The following is a 16,120-nucleotide window of genomic DNA, read 5'->3' on the forward strand; positions in this document are numbered from 1 at the left end:
ACACTGCAAACAGAATTTCATGCTTTTTTGCCCTTTTCCATTTCTTTCAAACCAAGGAAGCAATAATGATGTGTTCAAATATCACGACAGATATCTTGATTCATCGACTCCACTTCAGCAGCATAAAACACACAGCAAGGAAATGAGCACTGTATCAACTCCACACCCATGGCAGATGAAGAGCTTTGGGGTTTTTGCCTCTCAGTTTTACACATCAGTATGAAAACAAAGGAACAAAGGTAGTGTACTTACATATTTCAGATCCTCATCTGTCTAAGAGCAGGAAGCACTCCAGTCATGAGTCGACAACTCAGGTGGTCTCTTCTCGATTCTCTTCTCCTGTTCAGCATCCAGGAAAATCAGTGTGCCCGTGCCATGGTCCAGCCATTCTCACTGCAGAAAAGGAGCCAGGTGTTGGGAGTCAGAATAGATTAGGTGGGATTTCTAAAGGTTCTTTGCATGGCATCAGTCGAGATTGTCCATTAAGGATCCTTTGTGAGTTCAAAGACTCAGATTCCCTCTTCTATCTGCGACTCAAAGTCACAGAAGCACAGAACCATGGAATTACAGAACCATAGAATCAGCCAGGGTTGGAAGGGACCACAAGGATCATCTAGTTCCAACCTCCCTGCTGTGGGCAGGGACACCCTAGCCTAGACCAGGCTGGCCAGAGCCCCATTTGCCTACCTATCTTATATACCTCTATATATACACACCCCTATATATATGACATGCTACTATCTATAGGTAACTTCATATCTAATATGTGGTCTCAAAGGCTGATAATGACTGATTGTACATCCAATGTAAGGTACACTTTCAGTGGGACAAACCTTCTAAGAACAACTCAGTCTCAAGTTGTGCCAGGGGAAGTATAGGCTGGATGTCAGGAGGAAGTTGTTGGCAGAGAGAGTGATTGGCATTGGAATGGGCTGCCCAGGGAGGTGGTGGAGTTGCTGTCCCTGGAGGTGTTGAAGAAAAGCCTGGCTGGGGCACTTAGTGCCATGGTCTGGTTGATTGGCCAGGGCTGGGTGCTAGGTTGGAGTGGATGATCTTGGAGCTCTCTTCCAACCTGGTTGATTCTATGACTCTATGAAGTGGTTTTTAATCTTTTCTAGATTTCATTCTTAATGCTGATGGCAAAGCAGACTTGTTTCATTTAAGAGAACACTCAAAGTGTTGTCACAATCTTCTAAATGAAATTGAAGGAAAGAAACTCTCCTTACTTGACCCCTAAGTCAGTCAAATTATCTCAGCATACAGCCAAAAATATCTCCCAGGCATACAGTCTATATTGTTAAGATAATGTCCACCTGGAGGCCAGTGCTGAGTGGTGTCCCTCAGGGGTCGGTGCTGGACCAGTGCTGTTTGACATCTTTGTCAGTGGTATGGACAGAGGAATCAGTGCACCCTCAGCAAGTTTGCAGGTGGCACCAAGCTGTGTGGCAGCTGACTTGCTAGAAGGCAGGGATGCATCCAGAGGGACCTGGACAGGCTGCAGAGGTGTGTCCAGACCAACTTCATGGCATTCAACAAGGCCAAGTGTAAGGTCCTGCACCTGGGTCAGTGCAATCCCAGGCACAGCTCCAGGCTGGATGGGGAATGGCTGAGAGCAGCCCTGAGGAAAAGGTCCTGGGGGTCTGGGCTGATGAAAAGCTCAACAGGAGCCTGCAGTGTGAGTGCAGCCCAGACACAACCCTGTGCTGGGCTGCAGCAAGAGCAGTGTGGGCAGCAGGGCAGGGGAGGGGATTCTGCCCCTTTGCTCTGCTCTCCTCACACCCCACCTGGAGTTCTGGGTGCAGTTCTGGAACCCCCAGCACAAGAAGGACATGGAAGTGTTGGAGGGAGTCCAGAGGAGAGCTGCAGCAGCTCTGAAAACAGGCTGAGAGAGTTTGGGCTCTTTAGTCTGGAGAAGTGAAGGCTTTGAGGAGACCTTATAGTGGCCTTCCAGTATCTGAAAGGGACCTACAAGAAGGCTGGGGAGGAACTAATTACAAGTCTTGTAATGACAGGACCAAGGGTAATTGGATTAAACTTGAAGAGAGGAGATTCAAACTGGATGCTAGGAAAGGGTTCTTTGCAGTGAGGGTGGTGAGACACTGGCACAGGCTGAGGGTAGTGAGACATTGGCACAGGCTGCCCAGGGAAGCTGTTGCTGCTCCCTCCCTGGAGGTGTTTAAGGCCAGGTTGGATGATGCCTTGAGCAACCTGCTCTAGTGGGAGATGTCCCTGCCTATGGCAGGGTTTTAGAACTGGATGATCTTTGAGGTCCCTTCCCACCTAAACCATTCCATGATTCTCAATGTAGTTTGGCAAACTCCTGAACAACTTTTAAGCAGCTCAGCATTTAGCAGGGATTTGGACACAGCTCCAAGTTGTGTAGATACCTAAATCTGTGAAGCATGTTTGGGCAGTGTCACTCAGTTAGTGACAACATCCAGTAGTGCAATATATGGCACAGCAGTGAAAATGAGCCAGTACATAATCTTGCTAAAGGCCAATAGCTTCTGATAGGTCACAATCAGCATTCCCCTCAGGGCTGCTAAAAAAATAACTTGAAGGATTGTGATTGCTGATAGAAGAAACAGCTCAGCTCAGCTGTCCACACAAAACTGCCCAGTGTCACTAGAAATGCCCTACTTAACCTGACTGTCCTTCAGATGGCACCCAGAAAGAAATGGCTTTCCTGCACATCTCCTCTGCCAGTCTCTTAAATAAGTTTGGGCATCTCAAATGTCTCAAAGTTTATTCTAAAGCTAAAAGCTTGGTTTTATGCATTGAGATATGTTATATCACTCACTCCCTCTCGCTCATTATGCATTGACAACAGGGCTCTGAGATCCACCCCTCACCATAGCTGCTCCCCATCTGCAATGCCAGCTCACTGCCCAGAAACACAGAACCAGAGGCTGCAAAAGACCTTGAAGACCCTAGAGTAGGGTGTCCCTGGGCATGGCAGTGGGCTTGGAACTAATGATTCTTGTGGCCTCTTCCAACCCTGACTGATTCTGTGATCCTCAGGTCCAATAATTAGTTTCACACTGACAAGTCCTTGACTAAACCAAATCCCTCAGCACATCTCATCATTAGGAATCACTGTGGTTGGAAAGCACCACCAGCATCAGCCACTCCAACCTTCATCCCAGCAGCCTTCATCACCAGACCACAGCCTCAAGCACCACAGCCACTCTGCTTTTAAACACCTCCAGGGAAGGCAACTGCACCACCTCCCTGGGCAGCCTGTTCCAGTGCCTGACCATCTGCTCAGGAAAGAACTTCCTCCCAACAGCCAACCTAAACCTCCCCTGATGCAACTTGAGGCCATTTCCTCTTGTCCTAGCATTAGTAACTGGGGAGAAGAGACCAGCTCCAGCCTCACTGCAGCCTCCTGTTAGGTAGCTGTAGAGGGCAATAAGGTCCCTTCTCAGCCTCCTCTTCTCCAGACTAAACAATCCCAGTTCCCTCACAGGTGATGCTTGCCAGACCTCTCCCCTGCCTCATTGCCCTTCTCTGCACTGCTCCAGCACCTCAGTGTCTCTCCTGTGCTGACCAAAACTGGACACAGCACTCGAGGTGTGGTCCCACCAGTGCTGAGTACAGGGGCATGAGCACCTCCCTGCTCCTGCTAGTCACAGCATTTCTGATCCAGGCCAGGATGCTGTTGGCCTTCTTGGCCACCTGGGCACACTGCTGGCTGGCCACCAACACCCCCAGGTCCTTTTCCACCAGGCTGCTCTTAGCCACTCTGTCCCCAGCCTGTGGTGCTGCTTGGGGTTGTTGTGGCCAAAGTGTAGAACCCTGCACTTGGCCTTATTCAGTCTCATCCCATTGGCCTCTGCCCACCCATCCAGCCTGGCCAGGGCCCTCTGCAGGGCTCTCCTACTCTCCAACAGATCCACAGCTGCTCCTAGCTTGGTGTCATCTGCAAACTCACTGCTGCTGGACTCAACCCCCTGCTCCAGATCATCAATAAAGATATTGAACAGGACTGTGCCCAGCACTGATCCCTGGGGCACACCACTGGTGCCAGCTGCCAACTGGATGTGGCACCATTCACCACCACTCTCTGTGCCCAGCCCTCCAGCCAGTTCTTGGCTCATACCAGAGTGAATCTGTCCCAGCCAGGAGCTGCCAGCTGTGCCAGGAGCCCGTTGTGACAGACAGTGTCAAAGGTTTTGCTGCAGTCCAGGTAGACTACAATGTTTGAAGATGGGTTGGGACAAGTAAGGTGAAAACAATCTGGGGGTTATTTGGAACAAGCCTAGGTCAACCCAGTAAATGTTTGGGGTGGTTTTTTGTTGGCTGGTATATTCTTTTCACTACAACACAAGAAATCCTCTGATGCCCAGCCCTCCAGGCAGTTCTTGACCCATATGAGAGTGATTCTGTCCATACCAGGAGCTGCCAGCTGTGCCAGGAGCTCGTCGTGCCACACAGTGTCCAAGGCTTTGCTGCAGTCCAGGTAGACTCCATCCACAGCCTGCCCCACATTTAGCTGATCCCTCTGCAGAGCCTTCCTCCCCTCCAGCAGATTGTCACTTCTGCTTGATTTGGTGTCATCTCCAACCTTCTGAGGGCTGCATGCACAGGAGCCTACACTTCCATGCTGCACACACCACTTCTGCACATGCATCCCTGCTATGTTAGAGCCCTCTTTTATTTTTTTCCCCTTAATTAATATTCTTGCTTTTTGGTAAAAAATCAAAGCCATGGCAATTCCAGATATGCCATTATGTTTTGATTGTTAGGAGCTGACACATAATGGGTTCCAGTGGAGATAATGCTGTACATGTTGATCCCATTACAAGTTGGCCCACCTACTGTCATGTCAGGAAGCAGGGGTTTAAATATAAATCTTCCTATTTTTAACTCAGTTAAGATTAGAACTGAAGGAGGAGACACTCAACTGGGGTAAATAGGAGCTTGGCTGATGTAAGTGGCACTATGCTGATTTGTAATAGCAAAGGGATTGTCAGAAGCAGGAAATCTTCTCTCCATTAAAGTATTTATGCAATTAATTCAATAAAGAAAAGCAAAGCCACAAGACAAAGAAAAAGTGAGAGCCCTTACAGGTAACTGGTGAGTCCTGACAAACTTCTGTGAGCAACAAACTACCTCCCATATCCAAGGCATTGAATGAAGGGATTTTTTATGTACTCCTAGAATGTGTTTGTGTTTTCTCCTTCAAGCTGCAGTTCCTGGTTTACTGTAAAAGGATCATTCAAAGAGGAGAACTGCCAGACTTCTGACTGCATTGGAAATAGGAGGGGGGGGGGGGGCATATTTGGAAGAGAACTGAAAGGAACAGAAATGCTGCAGGGTTTAAATCTCACAGTTCTAAATATACCAATTTCACAGAGTCACAGAAACAGTCAGGGTTGGAAGGGACCAAAAGGATCAGCCAGTTCCAACCCCCTGCCATGCCCAGGGACACCCTACCCTAGAGCAGGCTGCACACAGCCTCAGCCAGCCTGGCCTCAAACACCTCCAGCTATGGGGCCTCAACCACCTCCCTGGGCAACCCAGTCCAGCCTCTCACCACTCTCCTGCTCAACAACTTCCTCCTCACCTCCAGCCTCACTCTCCACACCTCCACCTTTGCTCCATCCCCCCCACTCCTGCCACTCCCTGACAGACTAAAATGTCCCTCCCCAGGGTTTTTGTAGGCTCCCTTCAGACATTGGAAGGTCATCTGGGAGCCTCCTCTGCTCCAGCCTGCACAGCCCCAACTCTTTCAGGCTGTGCTCACAGCAGAGCTGCTGCAGCCTCTCAGCATCCTCCTGGCCCTGCTCTGGACACTCTCCAGCATCTCCACAGCCCTCTTGTCCCAGGGGCTCCAGAACTGGATGCAGCACTCCAGGTGGGGTCTCAGCAGAGCAGAGTAGAGGAGGAGAATCCCCTCCCTGGCCCTGCTGGCCACACTGCTGCTGCTGCAGCCCAGGCTCTGCTTGGCTTTCTGGGCTGCAAGTGCACACTGCTGGCTCCTGCTGAGCTTCTCCTCCAGCAGCACCCCCAGGTCCCTCTCCTCAGGGCTGCTCTCAGCCACTCACTGCCCAGCCTGGACCTGTGCTTGGGATTCCCTCAACCCAAGCACAAGTGCAGGACCTTGCACTTGATCTTGTTGAGCCTCATAAGGTTGGCTTGTGCCCACCTCTCCAGCTCCCTCTGGATGGTTCCCTTACCTCCACCCTGTCTACTGTAGCACACAGCTTGGTATGGTCACCAAACTTGCTGAGGCTGCACTCAATTCCTCTGTCCTTGGCACCCACAAAGATACTGAACAAGACTGGCCCCAGGACTGATCCCCAAGGGACTCCACTTGGCCAGGGAGCCATTTAAAATTTATCTTGAGATACTACATATTTTAGAGCTGGATATTAATTGGGGGTGTCTACTCCATAACACTTGGCCTTTGTAATTCTATAAACAAGCTCACAAACATCAGGAGGAAGTTCTGCACAGAGTGATTGGCATTGGAATGGGCTGCCCAGGGAGGTGGTGGAGTCACCATCCCTGGAGGTGTTGAAGCCAAGCCTGGATGAGGCACTTAGTGCCATGGTCTGGTTGACTGGATAGGGCTGGGTGCTAGGTTGGGCTGGATGAGCTTGGAGGTCTCTTCCAACCTGGTTGATTGGCCAGGACTGGGTGCTAGGTTGGACTGGATGAGCTTGGAGGTCTCTTCCAACCTGCTTGATTCTATGGTCTGGTTGCTTGGCCAGGAGTGGGTGCTAGGTTGGACTGGATGATCTTGGAGGTCTCTTCCAACCTGCTTGATTCTATAGTCTGGTTGCTTGGCCAGGGCTGGGTGCTAGGTTGGACTGGATGATCTTGGAGCTCTCTTCCAACCTGCTTGATTCTGTGATTCTCAAAAAAAAACTCAACTAAAGGAGCCAAAGTTGAGGTCTGATTTCAAATGTGTTTCTTTGCCTTTAGCTGAGGTGCTTTAAAACTCCACCACGAAGCATAACACAGAGCAAAGCAGAGGCAGGCTGAGGCTAAGGGCTTTAGGGAGATTAAGGGCTGCAGAGCTGCTCACTTTTTGTTACCTTAACCTGCCCAGCAAAGCAATTCCCTCCACAGCCCCCATGCCCAGTCCACATAAGTGGAGACATATGGCAGTTCTGTGACACAGAGGACACACTGTGGTAGTTTTATTGGTCCTAGGACTGCTTCTCAGCCAGAGTAAGTCTCCTCTGCTGTGAATTGATCCCATTGACTCTTGGCAAGCGGAGAATAGCCATCGGGTCAATGCTGCCCTTGAAGTCAGATGCCTGCTCTGAATTGCCTTCCAGGGGTGCCCCTCTCCACTGACCTCCAGGAGATTTACTGATTAAATTTAGGCTAGAGCTAACTTTTGTGCCTCTGCTGATTCAGTGGGATTGATTTGTAATGGTGCACTTTGGTCTTTGTGATACACTGGTACAAGGTTCTCAGATGAGAGCAGCTGGAGAGAAAATCATCAGAAGCAGCAATGAGAATGGTGCAAGATGCACATGGCCATCACTGCCTCCTCAGCTGGTGGAATGTCAAGATGGGCAGAGCCTTTCCCTCCCTTTTCAGCTTGTGATCTGAGAACACAGCCATTGAGATGGCTCCGTAGAGACCTTAGAGCTACATTTCAGTATCTGAAGGGGACCTACAGGAAGGCTGAGGAAGGGCTGTTTAGAAGTGATAGGACAAGGGGCAATGAGCTCAAACTGGAGCAGAGTGGACTTAGGTTAGACATAAGGAAGAAGTCCTTTACAATGAGAGCAGTAAAATACTCTAACAGGCTGCTTGTGAATGTGTTGAGGCCCTGTCCCTAGAGGCATTTGAGGTCAGACTCAGTGTGGCTCTGGCTAGCCTGATCTAGTTGGAGATGTCCCTGCTCACTGCAGGGGAGTTGGACAAGATGACCTTTGAGGCTCCTTGCCAACTAGTGCAATCTGTGAATCTGTAAAGCCATTCAAAGCCCACACACCAGCAGTGCCACATTGAATTGACACCAAACTGTTATTAAACAAGGAATAACAAAACCACAGAATCATTTTGACTGGAAGAAACCTTTAAGACCAACAAATCCAACTGTCAACCCAGCACTTCCACATCACTACTAGACCATGTCCTTCAGCACCATACCTACATGCCTTCTAAATACCTCCAGAAATGTTGACTCTATCAGAGAAGCAGCCAGGTTGGAAGAGACCTCTAGGATCATCCAGTCCAACCTAGCACCCAGCCCTGGCCAATCAACTAGACTATAGAATCACAGCATCAAATAGGTTGAAAGAGACCTCCAATATCATCCAGTCCAACCTAGTACCCAGCCCTGGCCAATCAACCAGACCATAGAATCATAGAATCACAGCATCAAATAGGTTGAAAGTGACCTCCAAGATCATCCAGTCCAACCTAGCACCCAGCCCTTGTCAACCAACCAGACCATAGAATCATAGAATCACAGCATCAAAGAGGTTGAAACAAACCTCCCAGATCATCCAGTCCAACCTAGCACCTAGACCTGGTCAACCAACTAGAGCATAAAATCATATCATAGAATCAAACAGGTTGGAAGAGGCCTCCAAGCTCATCCAGTCCAACCTAGCACCCAGCCTGTGCTAGTTTGAAGCTGGCTGGAATGTTTTGGTGAGAAGAACTACATTACAGGCTGTGGAAGGGAAACAATGGGGATGTGTGCTGCACTCATAGGCTTGCTGAGAGGTTCAAGAACAAGAATGTGAACATAGATAGGACATTTGGTCACTGCCTGGGCTTTGAGCTGCATTTCTCTAACCTAACTTGCAACCTCTTTGTTCAATCCACCTGCTTCCTAACCCACCTGGTCGACCCTGCATACTTCCTTGGACACAAGGCAATGTCTGGGGTAGGGAAGAGAGGGGTGGGAGAAGGTGGGAGGGCGGTTGGGAGCCCCTCCTGGGGACTGAGGTCTCTGGGTGAGCTGCTGTGTTTCTGTATTACCTTTTACCTTGTTTAATTCTGCTTATAACTGCATATATGTTGTAAATACCTGTGTGTCTACTGTGCCAAGCTGTAAATATAAGCTTCATTCAATTCCCAGAGCTGGCTGAGTCTAGGCTGGGTGATTTTCAAAGTGTGGGGGGGGCAGGGAACACCCAAACCAGCAACCAGCCCTGGGCAATCAACCAGACCATGGCACTAAGTGCCTCAGCCAGGTTTTGTTTGAACACCTCCAGGGATGGTGACTCCACCACCTCCCTGGGCAGCCCATTCCAATGCCAATCACTCTCTCTGCCAACAACTTCCTCCTAGCATCCAGCCTAGACCTCCCCTGGCACAAATCTCCCTGGGTAACCTGTTCCAGGGTTTAGCAATCCTTTCAGTGAAGACTTCTTTTCCTAATACCCAGTCTAAACCTCCTTTGCCACAACTCAGTGTCATCTCCTTCTATCCTATCACTTGTTACCTGGGAGAACAAACCAACTCCTACCTCACTAAAACCTCCTCTTTGGTAGTTGTATAGAAGAAGGTCTCCCCTCAGGCTCCTTTTCTCCAGGTTTAAACAAGCCATTTCCCTCAGCTGCTCCTCATCAGAGCCACCCTGCATGGGTGAGACACCACATGTCCTGCCAGGCCCTTGCAGCAGGGGTTTTCAGCTCAGATTGCTGGTTGAAGGCCAAAGGGCACTGGCTGTGTGGCACACCATTGCACTCACAGATGGATTTCCTGCTCCCCTTCTCAGGTTCCTCTTCTCTGGCCACCAGCTTCTCTTCTAACCTTGAAATGTGGAGGATTTTATTCTGTGGCTTGCATTTCCTCCAACTGTTGAGCTGCAGGACCTCAGCTCCTCCCTGAAAATTATGTCTCCTGGAGTCATTATCCCCTCCTGGCTCCAGACCACTTCCTGCAATTTCACAACTGGAAACATCAGTTTCAAATGAGCTATTAACCCAGGAAGGCCAAACCAGCCTGGATCCATCAGTGTTCCTGTGACAGGTTTTCTTGTTCTCCTCTCCCTGAATTCTGGTTGATACAGAACCAAAAAGATTGTCCTTAACACAAGCTTTGGGCCATTGTACAGCCCTAATAATCAGTTGAACAGTGTTTTCTTTTCACCTCCTGTTTTCTGCTACAGATCATCAGAGCCTGGGCTGCTGCAGCAGCAGAAGTGTGGCCAGCAGGGCCAGGGAGGGGATTCTCCCCCTCTGCTCTGCTGAGACCCCACCTGGAGTCCTGCATCCAGTTATGGAGTCCCCATTACAAGAGGGCTGTGGAGATGCTGGAGTGTGTCCAGAGCAGGGCCAGGAGGATGCTGAGAGGGCTGCAGCAGCTCTGCTGTGAGCACAGCCTGAAAGAGTTGGGGCTGTGCAGGCTGGAGCAGAGGAGGCTCCCAGGGGACCTTCTTGTGGCCTTCCAGCATCTGAAGTGGGCTCCAAAAAAGCTGGGGAGGGACTTTTTAGGCTGTCAGGGAGTGACAGGAGAGGGGGAATTGAGCAAAACTGGAGGTGAGGATATTCAGATTGGATATGATGAGGAAGTTGTTGAGCATGAGAGTGGTGAGAGGCTGGACTGGGCTGCCAAGGGAGGTGGCTGAGGCTCCATCCCTGGCTAGGCTGGCTGAGGCTGTGTGCAGCCTGCTCTAGGGTAGGGTGTCCCTGCCCATGGGAGGGTAGTTGGAACTGGCTGCTCCTTGTGGTCCCTTCCAACCCTGACTGCTTCTGTGATTCTCTATCAAATCCATCTTTCCTTATGGATTCTGACAACCTGTAAGAACTACCAAAACCCTTGAGTAAACCCACAAATGCTTATGTAAGGCTGGAGGCTCAATGTCAGACAAACAGATGACAGACCCATTTATCATTAGTAGGAACAGGCACACAAATTGGCTACAATACCAGCACCATCCCCTGACATTAACAAAACTCTTCTTGATCCTGAATGTACCACCAGAACATCCTTCATTAAATAAGATTAATAACACTGAGGCCAAGGGTCACTCTGCTTCAGTTGAGAATGCTCAATTATTTATGGATACTTCCCTCACTAAGGCACCAATATGCTACCAAGCCCTGTAAAAGAGAGATTTTGGTCTGCTGGGGAAGGGTTATTGTTCTACACATACAGATCTTCTGTAGCAGAGAATCAACAGCAAAGAAATGAAAGCATTTGAGCTCTGTAAATCTCCTGGACTGGAGGAGGGTGGCTGAATACTGGAACAGGCTGTGGAATTTCCACCCTTGATGATATTCAAACCCTGACTGGACACAACTCTGAGCTATTGTGAGGTGATCCTGCTTCGAGCAGGGTGGGCTGGATGGGATGAGCTCTGATGTCCCTTCTCTCTGTGATATTCTCCTTTGGATCCATAAGAAGACACAGAAGTGGATTCCCAGATTTCTATCCCTTGCTCTCCCAACTACTCACACAAAAGCACTGATGCAAAACACTTGTATTTGGCAACTAATTCCAGCCCTCTTGCCATGGCAAGAGAATGTCTCTAGAGAAGGGCAAAAAAGCTGGTGAGAGGCCTGGAGAACAAACCCTATGAGGAGAGGCTGAGGGAGTGGGGGTGTGCAGCCTGCAGTAGAGGAGGCTCAGGGGGGACCTCATTGCTATCTACAGCTACCTGGAGGGAGGTTGAAGCCAGGTGGGGGTTGGTCTCTTCTGCCAGGCAAGCAGCAACAGAACAAGGGGGCACAGTCTCAAGATGTGCTGGGGGAGGTCTAGGCTGGATGTTAGGAGGAAGTTCCTGGCAGAGAGAGTGATTGGCATTGGAATGGGCTGCCCAGGGAGGTGGTGGAGTCACCGTCCCTGGAGGTGTTGCATCCAAGCCTGGCTGAGGCACTTAGTGCCATGGTCTGGTTGCTTGGCCAGGGCTGGATGCTAGGTTGGACTGGATGAGCTTGGAAGTCTCTTTCAACCTGCTTGATTCTATGATTATAATCTCATCTTAAGACTTTAGAGCAAACTTTTACGTGTACTCAGCAACTGGGCATGTGAAAAAGGAACCAGTGGCCATTGCTTCATATTGTACCTGTAGAATTCCCTGCATTTAAGACAGCTTTTCTGCAAAACGGGAACTACTGGAAGCTGTTGGGAACAGCTGCTGTGCAAACATCATGTATTATTCACACACACTGGAGTAACAGTTCAGTGTGTCACCTTTGCCACCTTGGTTAGTCCAGATGCAGTGAGAGTGCATCAGAATGGAGAAAACAAAAGGCTTTTTTTTACTGGAGTACTCCGCTGGTTTGAGACAAACTGAAATATTTTACTGAGAGAACTTAAATCCTTAGCTGTGAGAAGCAAGAAACAACCCAACATGTGCCTTATATCACTCCTCCTTCTGCTGAGAAACACAGGCAGTCACAATGCAGGTAAGACACTCACTTCTCACGCTGCTCAGCTCTCACTGCTGCCTCTGCCTGCACTCCAGTCCCCTCTAGGCTTTTCCCCTCTAACCTCCTTGTCACCTTTTTGCCATCTCACCTCAGATCTCCAGATTTATCACATGAGATATAGGTAGGTTGATCTGGTTATCTCTGAAGGGAGGGGGATGAGGTCAGGAGCCCTCCTGGAGACTCTGATGGATTTCTAGGAGGGCTATTGTGCTTCTGTAGGTCTCAGTTCTAATTTACATCTCCCAGAGACTCAAACAGAGTTGATAGAACCAATAACAATTTATAGGATGCCCTTCCCCCTTCTTTCCCAAAAGAAATGGAATTAGGTGGAAAGAGAGGAAAGGTAAAGCACACCCACATAAATCATCTCACTGTGATATGGAAGTCAGAAGGAGAAAAGTTTACCACTAAGTAACAGGTATATGAGGTAGGGAAGTCACAAAGACAGAGGGAAGGGGAAACAAGATACACAAAAGGCAAACTTACAACCAGATTTGATGGCAATGGGGTTCCTCTGCCTCGTGGTGACACAAAGAGAAGCAGGAACAGGAGGTGGCTGCAGTTCAGCAGGGAAAGAGAGCAAGCAAAAAGTCCTCCTGCTTTTATAGATCACAGACAGGCAGGGGGAGTGAGTTAACCACCATCACCTGGCAGTGATCAGGGAGGGGCCAGTACCACCTGGGATCAGGTTCAAGAAGACTCTCTTAAAGGGTTGAGCCTGTGCACTCTATTACCTTTAACTTGTCTATAACTGCATATATTTGTGTATCTGTGCTTATATATTGTGCTGAGCTGTAAATACAGCTCCATGCCTTAACTGTCAGCCAGCTGAGGCTAGGCTGGGTGATTTTCTTCAGAGTGGGGGTGGTAAGTAACTCCCAAACCACCACAAGCACTGACCACATGCTGCAAGAAGGCAAAATAAAATGTTTCTTTCAGATGTGGCTTTCATCTGATTTTTACTTCAGTTTGCAGTAAGTGCTTGTGACCTATTTCATTGGAGGAAGAGCTCCAAAGAGCCACTCTAGTCCTGGGACCAAGAAAGGTGTTCAAGCCAAGCCTGGCTGAGGCACTTAGTGCCAAGGTCTGGTTGCTTGTCTAGGGCTGGGTGCTAGGTTGGAGTGGATGAATGTGGAGGTCTCTTCCAACCTGCTTGATTCTATGATTCTAATCTCACCTTAAGAGACAAATTGCTGGTTTGAGACAAACTGAAATATTTTACTGAGAGAACTTAAATCCTTAGCTGTGAGAAGCAAGAAAAACCCCAACATATGCCCTATATCACTCCTCCTTCTGCTGAGAAACACAGGCAGTCACAATGCAGGCAAGACACTCACTTCTCACACACTGCTCAGCTCTCACTGCTGCCTCTGCCTGAACTCCAGTCCCCTCTAGGCTTTTCCCCTCTAACCTCCTTGTCACCTTTCTGCCATCTCACCTCAGACCTCCAGATTTATCACATGAGACATAGGTAGGCTCATCTGGTTATTTCTGAAGGGAGGGGGACAAGGTCAGGAGCCCTCCTGGAGACTCTGATGGATTTCTAGGAGGGGTGTTGTGCTTCTGTAGGTCTCAGTTCTAATTTACATCTCCCAGAGACTCAAACAGAGTTGATAGAACCAATAACAATTTATAGGATGCCCTTCCCCCTTCTTTCCCAAAAGAAAAGCAATTAGGCAGAGAGAGAGGAAAGGTAAAGCACACCCAAATAAATCATCTCACTGTGATATGGAAGTCAGAAGGAGAAAAGTTTAACACTAAATAATAGTTATATGAGGTAGGGAAGTCACAAAGATAGAGGGAAGGGGAAACAAGATACACAAAAGGCAAACTTACAACCAGATTTGATGGCAATGGGATTCCTCTGCCTCGTGGTGAAACAAAGAGAAGCAGGAACAGGAGGTGGCTGCAGTTCAGCAGGGAAAGAGAGCAAGCAAGAAGTCCTCCTGCTTTTATAGATCACAGACAGGCAGGGGGAGTGAGTTAACCACCATCACCTGGCAGTGATCAGGGAGGGGCCAGTACCACCTGGGATCAGGTTCAAGAGGACTCTCTTAAAGGGTTGAGCCTGTGCACTCTATTACCTTTAACTTGTCTATAACTGCATATATTTGTGTATCTGTGCTTATATATTGTGCTGAGCTGTAAATACAGCTCCATGCCTTAACTGTCAGCCAGCTGAGGCTAGGCTGGGTGATTTTCTTCAGAGTGGGGGTGGTAAGTAACTCCCAAACCATCACAAGCACTGACCACCTGCTGCAAGAAGGCAAAATAAAATGTTTCTTTCAGATGTGGCTTTCATCTGATTTTACTTCAGTTTGCAATAAGTGCTTGTGACCTATTTCATTGGAGGAAGAGCTCCAAAGAGATACTTCAGTCCTGGGACCAAGAAAGGGCCTGATGGCTCAGAGCCATTCTGCCAATGAAGCTTTGCACTGGCACACAATTTCTATCTGGTGGCCATGTGTTGCTACCATGGCTGCTATTGATGCAGAAATTTCAGCACTGCTCAGGCCACACCTTGAATACTGTGTTCAGTTCTGGGCTCCTCAATTCAAGAGAGATGTTGAGATGCTGGAAGGTGTCCAGAGAAGGGCAATGAAGCTGGTGAAAGGCCTGGAGCACAGCCCTGTGAGGAGAGACTGAGGGAGCTGGGGGTGTGCAGCCTGCAGCAGAGGAGGCTCAGGGCAGAGCTCATTGCTGTTTGCAGCTACCTGCAGGGAGGTTGTAGCCAGGTGGGGTTAGGGTCTTCTGCCAGGCAACCAGCAATAGAACAAGGGGACACAGTCTCAAGTTGTACCAGGGCAGGTCTAGGCTGGATGTTGTTAGGAAGTTGTTGGCAGAGAGAGTGATTGGCATTGGAATGGGCTGCCCAGGGAGGTGGTGGAGTGGCCGTGCCTGGAGGTGTTGAAGCCAAGCCTGGCTGAGGCACTTAGTGCCATGGTCTGGTTGGTTGGGCAGGGCTGGGTGCTAGGTTGGACTGGATGAGCTTGGATGCCTCTTCCAACCTGCTTGATTCTATGACTCAATGTTATCAATCTCCTTCTATACAGCTTGTGGACTAATAAGCTGACCCCATCATAAATGACATTTTCCTCCTCCCTTTATCACCTCATCTTTTGATACTGGCAAGAAAGAACCTTTGTGGGCCTTTTTTCTCCCTCCCCAGGGAGTCTGGGGACTGAGAAAATTCCCTCTATAGTTTTGAATGAAGCATTTTGTTTGCACACAACAGATACTGCTGGGGATTTTTCAGTGCTGACACTGTCAGGCTGGCACCCATACCTCATACCTGCCCAGCCAAAAGAGCTGCAGATGGTTGGTGACAAAAGGAGCATCTCATGGAGCTGTGGGAGAACCATCTCCACAGATCCAAATTTGAGAGCCTGAAAGACACTGTGCAGCAGCCCAACCGTATCAGTGCTCAGCATCCAGCCAGAAGCAAGGCAGGTGCTGGAAGCATTTGCCAGGATTCACTGACTCAAAATGACTTAGTCTCCAAGCCTGAAATAAATCTGGCAAATGAGTGTGGGATGCTCTTACAAAGAGATCTAAGGGCAACTGCCTGCAGTTGGACAGCATCTACAACATTGGCTCTGTGACTTTTTGATAGCAAGAGGACAGACCTCTCCAAAATGATTGCTTCCAGGACTCAAAAGCAGGACAGCCAGTGAGAACAAGGAGCAGCAATGTGAATGCATGTCATGTGAAGCAGCAGTTCAGAGACAAGGAAATGTGATTCCTAACAGGTCTCCTTTGAG

At 49.0% G+C, this 16,120-nt stretch overlaps 1 protein-coding gene across 1 annotated transcript in view; it reads right to left on the minus strand.

Moving 5' to 3' along the window:
• TENM4 (teneurin transmembrane protein 4) overlaps positions 1-12,919 on the minus strand; it is a 704,151-nt gene extending 691,232 nt beyond the window's left edge. The window contains exons 1-2 of the mRNA XM_064168972.1: positions 12,846-12,919; positions 253-393 (exon numbers count right to left, since the gene is read on the minus strand). The gene's annotated coding sequence lies outside the window, so the exon portion shown is untranslated. The remainder of the gene's footprint in view (positions 1-252; positions 394-12,845) is intronic.
• Positions 12,920-16,120: the final 3,201 nt, after the last annotated feature.

The sequence above is a fragment of the Pogoniulus pusillus genome, chromosome 3 (assembly GCF_015220805.1).
Source record: "Pogoniulus pusillus isolate bPogPus1 chromosome 3, bPogPus1.pri, whole genome shotgun sequence".
Taxonomy (NCBI): Eukaryota; Metazoa; Chordata; class Aves; order Piciformes; family Lybiidae; genus Pogoniulus; species Pogoniulus pusillus.